Source organism: Rhinopithecus roxellana, chromosome 4, assembly GCF_007565055.1.
Source record: "Rhinopithecus roxellana isolate Shanxi Qingling chromosome 4, ASM756505v1, whole genome shotgun sequence".
NCBI classification, from domain to species: Eukaryota; Metazoa; Chordata; class Mammalia; order Primates; family Cercopithecidae; genus Rhinopithecus; species Rhinopithecus roxellana.
The window spans coordinates 146,511,080-146,527,023 of record NC_044552.1 but is presented as its reverse complement, the minus strand read 5'-3'; the positions used below and the strand labels follow the sequence as shown (position 1 = coordinate 146,527,023).

General features: G+C 38.9%; 1 long non-coding RNA gene across 1 annotated transcript in view; it reads right to left on the bottom strand.

The window, feature by feature from the left end:
- Nucleotides 1-15,706, bottom strand: part of LOC104655536 — an 86,528-nt gene extending 70,822 nt beyond the window's left edge. The window contains exon 1 of the long non-coding RNA XR_746987.2: nucleotides 15,105-15,706. This is a non-coding gene — a long non-coding RNA (uncharacterized LOC104655536). The remainder of the gene's footprint in view (nucleotides 1-15,104) is intronic.
- Between the last annotated feature and the right edge of the window lie 238 nt (nucleotides 15,707-15,944).

The following is a 15,944-nucleotide window of genomic DNA, read 5'->3' as shown; positions in this document are numbered from 1 at the left end:
CCTCATTTTGTCATTTGTCTTTTATCTTGGTTTATATAGTCATTTCATTCATCCTTTTCTTTATGGTTTATACTTATCTGATATGTTTAGTAAGGTGTTCCTTACATAAAAATTATTTTCCACTGCTCCATTTATTATTTTTGTTATTTTTAAAACATTAACCAATCTAGAGACCTTTTAGGATATGGTTCTGAAGTAGGAATATAGATCATTTCTTCCCAATTGGGTAGGCAAATTTTGCAACCCATTTATTGAACAACATGTCTTTTCTCCACTAATATTAAATGTCACTTTTATTATATAGTAAATCTCATATACATCAAGGTCTATTTTTTATTATGAATAACTCATTGCCCTCTTGATTTTTATCACTATTAGTATCAAGATGTTTTAATTGCTATATTTTATAATATGTTTTAACAAATTACAGACCAAGACTTCATTAATCATTTTCACATTGCTCATAGCATTCTAACTTATTTATTATATTTCAAATGAAATTTTAAACTAATTTTTCAAGGTTCTGAAAATGCTCAATTTAGTTTTTAATTGTAATTGCAATAATGTTATTATAACATTACTTTATACTCTTCCCCCAATATAGTTATGTTTCCTCATTTATTTTAGTCTTTCTTTTGTGTTTAATTGAAAATCTTGCATCTTTCTTATTGGATTTATTTCTAGGTATGTTTATTAGCATTATTAATGAGTCTTGTTTTCCACTTCCTTTTCTAACTTTTCTTGATTTTTGGTATATTAATCTTGTATTAACTGCTTTCTCAGTACTTTCTGTTGCCGTAGCAAACAATTTTCTTGATTTTACTCCAAGGAAGTTATATAATTTTTGGTAAAAATCATACATTTTACAACCAATATATACTTTCTTTCCTTTCCTTATGTTCTTTCATTGGCCATAAATTCCAGAATCTTGTTGAATAATAGAAGTATTAATAGAAAGGATTCTTTTTTTTAATATTATACTTTACGTTGTGGGGTACATGTGCACAACATACAGGTTTGTTACATAGGTATACATGCGCTATGCTGGTTTGCTGCACACATCAACTCATCATTTATATTAGGTATTTCTCCTAATGCTATCCCTCCCCCAGTCCCACACCCCCCAACAGGCCCCAATGTGTGATGTTCCCTTCCCTGTGTCCATGTGTTCTCATTGTTCAATTCTCATTTATGAATGAAAACACGTGGTGTTTGGTTTTCTGTCCTTGTGATAGTTTGCTGAGAATGATGGTTTCCACTTTCATCCATGTCCCTGTAAAGGACATGAACTCATCTTTTTTATGGCTGCATAATATTCCATGGTGTATATGTGCCACATTTTCTTTATCCAGTCTATCATTGATGGGCATTTGGGTTGGTTCCAAGTCTTTGCTATTGTGAATAGTGTCACAGTAAAGATACGTGTGCATGTGTCTTTATGGTAGCATAATTTCTAATCCTTTGGGTATATACCCAGTAGTGGAATTGCTGGGTCAAATGGTATTTCTAGTTCTAGATCCTTGGGGAATCACCACATTGTCTTCCACAATGGTTGAACTAATTTACACTCCCACCAACAGTGTAAAAGCTGTTTCTATTTCTCCACATCCTCTCTGGCATCTGCTGTTTCCTGACTTTTTAATGACCATTATTGTAACTGGTGAGAGATGGTATCTCATTGTGGTTTTGATTTTCATTTCTCTAATGACTAGTGATGATGAGCATTTTTTCATATGTCCGTTGGCTGCATAAATGTCTTCTTTTGAGAAGTGTCTGTTCATATCCTTTGCCCACTTTTCGATGGGGTTGTTTTTTTCTTGTAAATTTGTTGAAGTTCTTTGTAGATTCTGGGTATTTGCCCTTTGTCAGATGGATAGATTGCAAAAATTTTCTCCAATTCTGTAGGTTGCTTGTTCACTTTGCTGAGAGTTTCTTTTGCTGTGCAGAAGCTCTTTAGCATAATTAGATCCCATTTGTCAATTTTGGCTTTTGTTGTCATTGCTTTTGGTGTTTTAGTCATGAAGTCTTTGCCCATGCCTAGGTCCTAAATAGTATTACCTAGGTTTTCTTGTAGTGTTTTTATGGTTTTAGGTCTTACATTTAAGTCTTTAATCCATCTTGAGTTAATTTTTGTATATGATATAAGGAAGGGATCCAGTTTCAGCTCTCTGCACATTGCTAGCCAGTTTTCCCAGCACAATTTATTAAATAGGGAATCTTTTCCCCATTGCTTGCGTTTGTCAGGCTTGTCAAAGATCAGATGGTTGGGGGGCAGAGCAAGATGGCCGAATAGGAACAGCTCCAGTCTCCAACTCCCAGCGCGAGCGACACAGAAGACCGGTGATTTCTGCATTTTCAACTGAGGTACTGGGGTCATCTCACTAGGGAGTGCCAGACAATCGGTGCTGGTCAGCTGCTGCAGCCTGACCAGCGAGAGCTGAAGCAGGGCGAGGCATCGCCTCACCTGGAAGCGCAAGGGGGAAGGGGATCCGTTTTCCTAGCCAGGGGAACTGAGACACACAACACCTGGAAAATCGGGTAACTCCCACCCCAATACTGCGCTGTAAGCATACAGGCACACCAGGAGAATATATCCCACACCTGGCCGGGAGGGTCCCACGCCCACGAAGCCTCCCTCACTGCTAACACAGCAGTCTGCCGCAATCCATCCGCAAGGCAGCAGCGAGGCTGGGGGAGGGGCGCCCGCCATTGCTGAGGCTTAAGTAGGTAAACAAAGCCGCTGGGAAGCTCGAACTGGGTGGAGCTCACAGCAGCTCAAGGAAGCCTGCCTGTCTCTGTAGTCTCCACCTCTGGGGACAGCGCACAGCTGAAGACCAACAGGGGAAGTAGCGGGAGCCGGTGCAGACGCGAACGACTCTGTCTGACAGCTTTGGGGAGAGCCGCGGATCTCCCAACGCGGAGGTTGAGATCTGAGAACGGACAGACTGCCTGCTCAGGTGTGTCCCTGACCCCTGAGTAGCCTAGCTGGGAGAAATCCCCCACTAGGGGCAGTCTGACACCCCACACCTCACAGGGTGGAGTACACCCCTGAGAGGAAACTTCCAAAGGAAGAATCAGACAGGTACACTCGCTGTTCAGCAATATTCTATCTTCGGCAACCTCTGCTGCTGATACCCAGGCAAACAGGGTCTGGAGTGGACCTCAAGCAATCTCCAACAGACCAACAGACAGTCCTTCTGACTGTCACAAGGAAAACTATCAAACAGGAAGGACACCTATACCAAAACCCCATCAGTACGTCACCACCATCAAAGACCAGAGACAGATAAAACCACAAAGATGGGGAAGAAGCAGGGCAGAAAAGCTGGAAATTCAAAAAATAAGAGTACCTCTCCCCCTGCAAAGGAGCGCAGCCCATCGCCAGCAACGGATCAAAGCTGGTCAGAGAATGACTTGGACGAGAGGAGAGAAGAAGGCTTCAGTCCATCAAACTTCTCAGAGCTAAAGGAGGAATGACGTACCCAGCGCAAAGAAACTAAAAATCTTGAAAAAACAGTGGAAGAATTGACAGCTAGACTCATTAATGCAGAGAAGATCATAAACGAAATGACAGAGATGAAAACCATGACACGAGAAATACGTGACAAATGCGCAAGCTTCAGTAACCGACTCGATCAACTGGAAGAAAGAGTATCAGCGATTGAAGATCAAATGAATGAAATGAAGCGAGAAGAGAAACCAAAAGAAAAAAGAAGAAAAAGAAATGAGCAAAGCCTGCAAGAAGTATGGGATTACGTAAAAAGACCAAATCTACGTCTGATTGGGGTGCCTGAAAGTGAGGGGGAAAATGGAACCAAGTTGGAAAACACTCTTCAGGATATCATCCAGGAGAACTTCCCCAACCTAGTAGGGCAGGCCAACATTCAAATTCAGGAAATACAGAGAACGCCACAAAGATACTCCTCGAGAAGAGCAACTCCAAGACACATAATTGCCAGATTCACCAAAGTTGAAATGCAGGAAAAAATCTTAAGGGCAGCCAGAGAGAAAGGTCAGGTTACCCACAAAGGGAAGCCCATCAGACTAACAGCAGATCTCTCGGCAGAAACTCTACAAGCCAGAAGAGAGTGGGGGCCAATATTCAACATTCTTAAAGAAAAGAAATTTAAACCCAGAATTTCATATCCAGCCAAACTAAGTTTCATAAGTGAAGGAGAAATAAAATCCTTTACAGATAAGCAAATGCTTAGAGATTTTGTCACCACCAGGCCTGCCTTACAAGAGACCCTGAAGGAAGCCCTAAACATGGAAAGGAACAATCGGTACCAGCCAACGCAAAAACATGCCAAAATGTAAAGACCATCGAGGCTAGGAAGAAACTGCATCAACTAACGAGCAAAATAACCAGTGAATATCATAATGGCAGGATCAAGTTCACACATAACAATATTAACCTTAAATGTTAATGGACTAAATGCTTCAATTAAAAGACACAGACTGGCAAACTGGATAAAGAGTCAAGACCCATCAGTCTGCTGTATTCAGGAGACATATCTCACATGCAGAGACATACATAGACTCAAAATAAAGGGATGGAGGAAGATCTACCAAGCAAATGGAGAACAAAAAAAAGCAGGGGTTGCAATCCTAGTCTCTGATAAAACAGACTTTAAACCATCAAAGATCAAAAGAGACAAAGAAGGCCATTACATAATGGTAAAGGGATCAATTCAACAGGAAGAGCTAACTCTCCTAAATATATATGCACCCAATACAGGAGCACCCAGATTCATAAAGCAAGTCCTTAGAGACTTACAAAGAGACTTAGACTCCCATACAATAATAATGGGAGACTTCAACACTCCGCTGTCAACATTAGACAGATCAACGAGACAGAAAGTTAACAAGGATATCCAGGAATTGAACTCATCTCTGCACCAAGCGGACCTAATAGACATCTATAGAACTCTCCACCCCAAATCAACAGAATATACATTCTTCTCAGCACCACATCACACTTATTCCAAAATTGACCACATAATTGGAAGTAAAGCACTCCTCAGCAAATGTACAAGAACAGAAATTATAACAAACTGTCTCTCAGACCACAGTGCAATCAAACTAGAACTCAGGACTAAGAAACTCAATCAAAACCGCTCAACTACATGGAAACTGAACAACCTTCTCCTGAATGACTACTGGGTACATAACGAAATGAAAGCGGAAATAAAGATGTTCTTTGAAACCAATGAGAACAAAGATACAACATACCAGAATCTCTGGGCCACATTTAAAGCAGTGTGTAGAGGGAAATTTATAGCACTAAATGCCCACAAGAGAAAGCAGGAAAGATCTAAAATTGACACTCTAACATCACAGTTAAAAGAACTAGAGAGGCAAGAGCAATCACATTCAAAAGCTAGCAGAAGGCAAGAAATAACTAAGATCAGAGCCAAACTGAAGGAGATAGAGACACAAAAAACCCTCCAAAGAATCAATGAATCCAGGAGTTGGTTTTTTGAAAAGATCAACAAAATTGACAGACCACTAGCAAGGCTAATAAAGAAGAAAAGAGAGAGGAATCAAATAGATGCAATAAAAAATGATAAAGGGGATATCACCACTGACCCCACAGAAATACAAACTACCATCAGAGAATACTATAAACGCCTCTACGCAAATCAACTAGAAAATCTAGAAGAAATGGATAATTTCCTGGACACTTACACTCTCCCAAGGCTAAACCAGGAAGAAGTTGAATCCCTGAATAGACCAATAGCAGGCTCAGAAATTGAGGCAACAATTAATAGCCTACCCACCAAAAAAAGTCCAGGACCAGATGGATTCACAGCTGAATTCTACCAGAGGTACAAGGAGGAGCTGGTACCATTCCTTCTGAAACTATTCCAATCCATAGAAAAAGAGGGAATCCTCCCTAACTCATTTTATGAGGCCAACATCATCCTGATACCAAAGCCTGGCAGAGACACAACAAAAAAAGAGAATTTTAGACCAATATCCCTGATGAACATTGATGCAAAAATTCTCAATAAAATACTGGCAAACCGGATTCAGCAGCACATCAAAAAGCTTATCCACCATGATCAAGTGGGCTTCATCCCTGGGATGCAAGGCTGGTTCAACATTTGCAAATCAATAAACGTAATCCAGCATATAAACAGAACCAAAGACAAGAACCACATGATTGTCTCAATAGATGCAGAAAAGGCTTTTGACAAAATTCAACAGCCCTTCATGCTAAAAACGCTCAATAAATTCGGTATTGATGGAACGTACCTCAAAATCATAAGAGCTATTTATGACAAACCCACAGCTAATATCATACTGAATGGGCAAAAACTGGAAAAATTCCCTTTGAAAACTGGCACAAGACAGGGATGCCCTCTCTCACCACTCCTATTCAACATAGTGTTGGAAGTTCTGGCTAGGGCAATCAGGCAAGAGAAAGAAATCAAGGGTATCCAGTTAGGAAAAGAAGAAGTCAAATTGTCCCTGTTTGCAGATGACATGATTGTATATTTAGAAAACCCCATCGTCTCAGCCCAAAATCTCCTTAAGCTGATAAGCAACTTCAGCAAAGTCTCAGGATACAAAATTAATGTGCAAAAATCACAAGCATTCTTATACACCAGCAACAGACAAGCAGACAGCCAAATCAGGAATGAACTTCCATTCACAATTGCCTCAAAGAGAATCAAATACCTAGGAATCCAGCTTACAAGGGATGTAAAGGACCTCTTCAAGGAGAACTACAAACCACTGCTCAGTGAAATCAAAGAGGACACAAACAAATGGAAGAACATACCATGCTCATGGATAGGAAGAATCAATATCGTGAAAATGGCCATACTCCCCAAGGTTATTTATAGATTCAATGCCATCCCCATCAAGCTACCAATGACTTTCTTCACAGAATTGGAAAAAACTGCTTTAAAGTTCATATGGAACCAAAAAAGAGCCCGCATTGCCAAGACAATCCTAAGTCAAAAGGACAAAGCTGGAGGCGTCACGCTACCTGACTTCAAACTATACTACAAGGCTACAGTAACCAAAACAGCATGGTACTGGTACCAAAACAGAGCTATAGACCAATGGAACAGAACAGAGTCCTCAGAAATAATACCGCACATCTACAGCCATCTGATCTTTGACAAACCTGAGAGAAACAAGAAATGGGGAAAGGATTCCCTATTTCATAAATGGTGCTGGGAAAATTGGCTAGTCATAAGTAGAAAGCTGAAACTGGATCCTTTCCTTACCCCTTATACGAAGATTAATTCAAGATGGATTAGAGACTTAAATGTTAGACCTAATACCATAAAAACCCTAGAAGAAAATCTAGGTAGTACCATTCAGGACATAGGCATGGGCAAGGACTTCATGTCTAAAACACCAAAAGCAACGGCAGCAAAAGCAAAAATTGACAAATGGGATCTAATTAAACTAAAGAGCTTTTGCACAGCAAAAGAAACTACCATCAGAGTGAACAGGCAACCTACAGAATGGGAGAAAATTTTTGCAACCTACTCATCTGACAAAGGGCTAATATCCAGAATCTACAAAGAACTCAAACAAATATACAAGAAAAAAACAAACAACCCCATCAAAAAGTGGGGAAAGGATATGAACAGACATTTCTCAAAAGAAGATATTCATACAGCCAACAGACACATGAAAAAATGCTCATCATCACTCGCCATCAGAGAAATGCAAATCAAAACCACAATGAGATACCATCTCACACCAGTTAGAATGGCAATCATTAAGAAGTCAGGAAACAACAGGTGTTGGAGAGGATGTGGAGAAATAGGAACACTTTTACACTGTTGGTGGGATTGTAAACTAGTTCAACCATTATGGAAAACAGTATGGCAATTCCTCAAGGATCTAGAACTAGATGTACCATATGACCCAGCCATCCCACTACTGGGTATATACCCAAAGGATTATAAATTATTCTACTACAAAGACACATGTACACGTATGTTTATTGCGGCACTATTCACAATAGCAAAGACTTGGAATCAACCCAAATGTCCATCTGTGACAGACTGGATTAAGAAAATGTGGCACATATACACCATGGAATACTATGCAGCCATAAAAAAGGATGAGTTTGCGTCCTTTGTAGGGACATGGATGCAGCTGGAAACCATCATTCTTAGCAAACTATCACAAGAACAGAAAACCAAACACTGCATGTTCTCACTCATAGGTGGGAACTGAACAATGAGATCACTTGGACTCGGGAAGGGGAACATCACGCACTGGGGCCTATCATGGGGAGGGGGGAGGGGGGAGGAGGGAGGGATTGCATTGGGGAGTTATACATGATATAAATGATGAATTGATGGGTGCTGACGAGTTGATGGGTGCAGCACACCAACATGGCATAAGTATACATATGTAACAAACCTGCACGTTATGCACATGTACCCTAGAACTTAAAGTATAATAAAGAAAGAAAGAAAGAAAGAAAGAAAGAAAGAAAGAAAGAAAGAAAGAAAGAAAGAAAGAAAGAAAGAAAGAAAGAAAGAAAGAAACCATATGGCACATGAAGAAGTAAAAAAAAAAAAACAAAACAAAAAAAAACAATGATCAGATGGTTGTAGATGTGTGGTGTTATTTCTGAGGACTCTGATCTATTCTATTGGTCTATATATCTGTTTTGGTACCAGTACCATACTGTTTTGGTTACTGTAGCCTTATAGTATAGTTTGAAGTCAGGTAGTGTAATGCCTCCAGCTTTATTCTTTTTGCTTAGAATTGTCTTGGCTATGCAGGATCTTTTTTGGTTCCATATGTACTTTAAAGTAGTTTTTTCCAATTCTGTGAAGGAAACCAGTGGTAGCTTGATGGGGATAGCATTGAATGTATAAATTACCTTGGGAAGTATGGCCATTTTCATGATATTAATTCTTCCTATCCATGAGCATGAAATGTTCTTCTATTTGTTTGTGTCCTCTTTTATTTCATTGAGCAGTGGTTTGTAGTTCTCCTTGAAGAGGTCCTTCACATCCCTTGTAAGTTGGATACCTAGGTATTTTATTCTCTTCTTAGCAATTGTGAATGGGAGTTCACTCATGATTTGACTCTCTGTTTGTCTGTAATTGGTGTATAGATATGCTTGTGATTTTTGCACATTAATTTTGTATCCTGAGACTTTGCTGAAGTTGCTTATCAGCTTAAGGAGATTTGGGCTGAGATGATGGGGTTTTCTAAATATATAATCATGTCATCTGCAAACAGAGACAATTTGACTTCCTCTTTTCCTAGTTGAATAACCTTTATTTCTTTCTCTTGCCTGATTGACCTGGCCGGAACTTCCAATACTATGTTGAATAGAAGTGGTGAGAGAGGGCATCTTTGTCTTGTGCCAGTTTTCAAAGGGAATGCTTCCAGTTTTTGCCCATTCAGTATGATATTGGCTATGGGTTTGTCATAAATAGCTCTTATTATTTTGAGATACATCCCATCAATACCTAGTTTATTGAGAGTTTTTAGCATGAAGGGCTGTTGAATTTTGTTGAAGGCCTTTCCTGCATCTATTGAGATAAGCATGTGGGTTTTGTCATTGGTTCTGTTTATGTGATGGATTACATTTATTAATTTGCATATGTTGAACCAGCCTTGCATCCCAGGGATGAAGCCGACTTCATTGTGGTGGATAAGGTTTTTGATGTGCTGCTGGATTCGGTTTGCCAATATTTTATTGAGGATTTTTGCATCGATGTTCATCAGGGATATTGACCTAAAATATTCTTTCTTTTTTTTTTTTTTTTTTTTTTTTTTTTTTTTTTGCTGTTGTTGTTGTGTCTCTGCCAGGCTTTGGTGTCAGGATGATGCTGGCTTCCTAAAATGAGTCAGGGAGGATTACCTCTTTTTCTATCGATTGGAATAGTTTCAGAAGGAATGGTACCAGCTCGTCTTTGTACCTCTGGTAGAATTCGGGTGTGAATCCATCTGGTCCTGAACTTTTTTCGATTGGTAGGCTATTAATTATTGTCTCAATTTCAGAACCTGTTATTGATCTATTCAGAGATATGACTTCTTCCTGGTTTAGTCTTGGGTGTATGTGTCCAGGAATATATCCATTTCTTCTAGATTTTCTAGTTTATTTGCGTAGAGGTGTTTATAGTATTCTCTGATGGTAGTTTGTATTTCTGTGGGATTTGTGGTGATATCCCCTTTATCATTTTTTATTGCATCTATTTGATTCTTCTCTTTTATTCCTTATTATTCTTGCTAGCAGTCTATCAGTTTTGTTGGTCTTTTCAAAAAACCAGACCCTGGATTCACTGATTTTTTTAAGGTTTTTTTTTTTTTTTTTATGTCTCTATCTCTTTCAGTTCTACTCTGATCTTAGTTATTTCTTGTCTTCTGCTAGTTTTTCAATTTGTTTGCTCTTGTTTCTCTAGTTATTTTAATTGTGATGTTAGGGTGTCGATTTTAGATCTTTCTTGCTTTCTCTTGTGGGCATTTAGTGCTATAAATTTCCCCCTAAACACTGCTTTAAATGTGTCCCAGAAAATCTGGTACATTGTGTCTTCGTTCTCAATGATTTCAAAGAACGTCTTTGTTTCTGCCTTCATTTCATTATTTACCCAGTAGTCATTCAGGAGCAGATTGTTCAGTTACCATGTAGTTGTGTGATTTTGAGTGAGTTTCTTAATCCTGAGTTCTAATTTGATTGCACTGTGGTCTGAGAGACAGTTTGTTAAAATTTCTGTTCTTCACATTTGCTGAGTAGTGTTTTACTTCCAAACACTCCTCCTGGTCCATTTTAGAATAAGTGTGATGTGGTGCTGAGAAGAATGTATATTTTGTTGATTTGGGGTGGAGAGTTCTGTATATATCTATTAGGTCTGCTTGGTCCAGGGCTGAGTTCAAGTCCTGGATATCCTTGTTAATTTTCCGTCTTGTTGATCTTTCTAATATTGACAGTGGGATATTAAAGTCTCCCATTGTTTTTGTGTGGGAGTCTCAGTCTCTTTGTAGGTCTCCTTTATGAATCTGGGTCCTCCTGTATTGGTGCATATATGTTTAGGATAGTTAGCTCTTCTTGTTGCATTGATCCCTTTACCATTATGTAACTGCCTTCTTTGTCTCTTTGATCTTTGTTGGTTAAGGTCTGTTTTATTTTTGCTATTATGAATAGTGCTGCAAGTTGATGGGTGTGGCAAACCAACATGGCACATGTATACCTTATGTATCGAACTTGCATGTTGTGCACATGTACCCTAGAACATAAAGTATGATAATGAAAAAAGTCTGTTTTATCAGAGACTAGGGTTGCAACCCGTATTTTTTTTTTTTTTTTTTTTTTTTTTTTTTTTTTTTTTTTTGCTTTCCATGTGCTTGGTAGATCTTCCTCCATCCCTTTATTTTGAGCCTATGTGTATCTTTGCATATGAGATACATCTCCTGAATACAGCACACCAATGGGTCTTGACTGTTTATCCAATTTGCCAGTCTGTGTCTTTTAATTGGGGCATTTAGCACATTTACATTTAGGGTCAATATTACTATATGTGAATTTGATCCTGTCGTTGTGATGCTATCTGGTTGTTTTGCCCATTAGTTGATGCAGTTTCTTTACAGCGTCAATGGACTTTGCAATTTGGCATGTTTTTGCAGTGGCTGGTACCCGTTGTTCCTTTCCATGTTTAGTGCTTCCTTCAGGAGCTCTTGTAAGGCAGGCCTGGTGGTGACAAAATCTCTCAGCATTTTCTTGTCTGTAAAGGATTTTATTTCTCTTTCCCTTATGAAGCTTAGTTTGGCTGGATATGAAATTCTGTGTTGAAAATCCTTTTCTTTAAGAATGTTGAATACTGGCCCCCACTCTCTTCTGGCTTGCAGGGTTTCTGCCAAGAGATCCACTGTTAGTCCGATGGGCTTCCCTTTATGGGTAACCCAATCTTTCTCTTTGACTGCCTTAACATTTTTTTCCTTCATTTCAATCTTGGTGAATCTCATGATTGTATGACTTGGGGTTGCTCTTCTCGAGGAATATCTTTGTGGTATTCTCTGTGTTTCCTGAATTTGAATCTTGGCCTGTGTTGCTAGGTTGGGGAAGTTTTCCTGGATAATATCCTGAAGAGTGTTTTCTCACTTGGTTCCATTCTCTCCGTCACTTTCCAGTATACCAATCAAATGTAGATTTGGTCTTTTCACATAGTCCCATATTTCTTGGGGGCTTTGTTCATTTCTTTTCACTCTTCTTTTCTCTAGTCTTGTCTTCTCACTTTATTTCATTAATTTGATCTTCAATCATTGACATCCTTTCTTCCATTTGATCTAATCAGCTATTGAAAGCTTGTGTGTGCTTCATGAAGTTCTTGTGCTGTGTTTTTCAGCCCCATCAGGTCATTTATGTTTTTCTCTACACTGGTTATTCTACTTAGTCATTCCTCTAACCTTTTTTCAACGTTTTTAGCTTCCTTGCGATGGGTTAGAACATGCTCCTTTAGCTCGGAGAAGTTTGTTATTACTCACCTTCTGAACCCTACTTCTGTCAACACATCAAACTCATTCTCCATTCAGTTTTGTTCCCTTGCTGATGAGGAGTTGTGATCCTTTGGAGGAGAAGAGGCATTCTGGTTCTTGGAATTTTTAGCCTTTGTGCTTGGGTTTCTCCCCATCTTTGTGGTTTTATCTACCTTTGGTCTTGATGTTGGTGACCTACAAATGGAGTTTTAGTGTATATGTCCTTTTTGTTGATGTTGATGCTATTCCTTTCTGTTAGTTAGTTTCCCTTCTAACAGTCAGGTCCCTCAGTTGCAGGTCTGTTGGAGTTTGCGGGATGTCCACTCCAGACCCTGTTTTCCTGGGTATCACCAGAGGAGGTGGCAGAACAGCAAATATTGCTTCCTGATCCTTCCTCTAGAAGCTTTGTCTCAGAGGGGCACCCGCCAGATGCCAGCCAGATCTCTCCTTTATGAGATGTCTCTCGGCCCCTACTGGGAGTTGTCTCCCAGGCAGGCTACACAGGTGTCAGGGACCCACTTGAGGAGGCAATCTGTCCATTATCAGAGCTCAACCACCATGCTGGGAGAACCACTGCTCTTTTCAGAACTGTAAGGCAGGGACATTTAAGTCTGGAGAAACTGTCCCCACAGCTGCTCTTTCCCCCACGTGCTGTGTCCCAGGGGGTGAGGATTTTATCTATAAGTCCCTGACTGGGGCTGCTGCCTTTTGTTCAGACATGCCCTGCCTACAGAGGAGGAATCTAGAGAGGCAGTCATCCTTGCTGAGCTTTAGTGGGCTCTGCCCAGTTCAAACTTCCCGACAGCTTTGTTTACTCTATGAGCGTAAAACCGCCTACTCAAGCCTCAGCAATGGTGGATGCCCCTCCCCCTGCCAAGCTCCAGCATCCCAGGTCAATTTCAGACTGCTGCCCTTGCAGCGAGAATTTCAGGCCAATGAATCTTAGCTTGCTGGACTCCATGGGCATGGGACCAACCAAGCCAGCCACTGGAGGGAATTTTCTGGTCTGCCAGTTTTGAAGACCATGGAAAAGCGCAGTATTTGGGCAGCAGTGTACTGTTCCTCCCGGTACAGTCTCTCATGGCTTCCCTTGGCTAGGGAAGGGAAATCCCCTGACCTCTTGTGCTTCCTGGGTGAGGTGACACCCCACCCTCCTTTGGCTTGCCCTCTGTGGGCTGCACCCGCTGTCCAACCAGTCTCAATGGGATGAACCAAGTACCTCAGTTAGAAATGCAAAAATCACCTGTCTTTTGTGTCAATCTCACTGGGAGCTGCAGACTGGAGCTGTTCCTATTAGGCCATCTTGGAAGAGTCCCTAGTTTTTCCTCTTGTGCTCCCATGTTCTGTTATTTATCACTTTAATGTGATTATTTTCAGTATTTCATTATTAAGTATTATATTGGCTTTGGATTTCTAAACAATACTCCTTACCAAGTTAAGAAAATCTGCTTTTCCCTTGGCACGCTAGGAATTTTAATCAAAAGTAATGTTAACATTTATAAAATGTCCTTTAGCATCTACCAAGATTACATTAGCATATTTCCCAAGTTTGAACAATTTTCGTACTCTTGAATAAATTTGATCAGGTAAAGTGTATTACTCTTTTAGTATACTGTTGGATTTGACATTTCATAATAGACTATTTTTATTTGTGCTTATTAGATAGATTGGCCCATAGTTTTTTGACGTATTTATCAGGTTTATTGTATGAAAGTTATGATTTCTATAGTTTTGTAACAAGTAATACAGAACTTAACTATTCATCAGTATTTGGTAAAAATTTCAGAGAAAACCAACGTGGCCTAGAGCCATTTTACAGTATTTTTTGACCAAATTTTCAGCTTTTCTATGGATATTGATCTATTGCAGTTTCTTATATTTTATTCAGGCAAATTGGTCGTTTGTAGTTTCCTAAAAAATATCTATTTTAAAATTTTATATTCAGAAAAGTAAAAAAAAAGTTTTTTTAAAATTATAATTCCTTTGATTATACCCCTTTTCTGTTTTCTAATATTGTATTTGTGTTCTCGTTGGTTTCCTTTGGCCAGACTTGCCAGGGATTGATTGGTTTGTATTGTTTTTATAACTTTTCAAATACAAGATCACTGTTTTTATCAATACATTATAATGTTTGGCTTTCTCCTGTCTAAGTCATTGCTTTCAGATTTTTTTCTTTTACTTTCTTTTGATTTATTTTCTCCTTTTTAATTTCTGAGTTATACATTTATGTTATTTTAAACAAAATTTCTCATAGGTAAGATTTGGCTACAATTTACAAGATTATATTACATTATCAGGATTCTTTTTTCTTCTTTGATACAGGAGTTATCTAGAAGACTGTATTTTTATTTCCAGGTGATTTTTAGAAATGCTTTATTTTGATGTTGATGTCAGTATTTATTGCACGGAGTCAAACATATATTTCCTATACAAAATTATTCATTTTCAAATATCTAATTATACAAGTAGTATATGAATACATTTTTATTGTGAAAGATTCATATAATGTAGATAAAACTATTTCCTCTAACACCATCTCTAGTGGCAACATTAGTTACTGGCTTATTGTATATCATTTCAGTCTCTTCTATTCATCTGTGTCCTCTCACTAGGAACTGGTACCATCCTGTACTTACTGTATGTAGCACACTGACCCACGCATGCACGGTCATTGCTCCCACCTGCAGGCTGCTGCGTAGCTTGTGGCTAATAGTGGGATATAGAGAAGTCAATTCATCTGATTGCTCCTGCTGAAGTACACCAGCTAATCACCTTCTCCGTTACTTTTGATGCACCCCTGCTTATTGCATCTGCCAACCCAGAGTATGAAGTAACTCTTTTAAAGAAGTTTTTCCTGCATGCTTTTTGACCATACATTTATCCTTCAAGTGGCTGTGTTTTCCATCTTTCAGTTATTCAACATAATTTTTTGTAGTCAATATTCATTTATAGTTACCAACATATTTACCCATCCAATATTTTTCATTCCCTCCTTGAATTTCCATCTTTTCAAATGAGATCATTTTTTACTTTTGCTGATAGAAATCCCTTCAGCATTTCAGTGTAAAACTCCTAGCAATAAATTATGTGAATTTTGGTTTTTTGTTTCCTTTTTGCTTCTTTTTGTTGTTTGTTTGTTTGTTTTTTCTGAAAATGTCATTTAACGTTCATTTTTGAAGGTTGTTTTTCACATGTTGGCCTTTAGTTTCTTTCAGTACTCTACAGATAGCATTCCATTATCTTCTGGCTTCTATTGTTGCTATTAGAGACAGCCGCCAGTCTCATTGTTGCTCCTTTGTAGATAATGTGTCTTTTTTCTTCTGGCTGGTTTTTCCATCTTCTCTGTCTTTGGTTTAGCAGTTTTAATCTGAGTTGCATAATTGTGGTTTTCTCTATCCTTATCCTGCTTAAGGGTTTGCTGAGCTTCTTAATCAGTGGATTAAATGTATTTTGTCTGCTTTAGAAAATTCCCACCA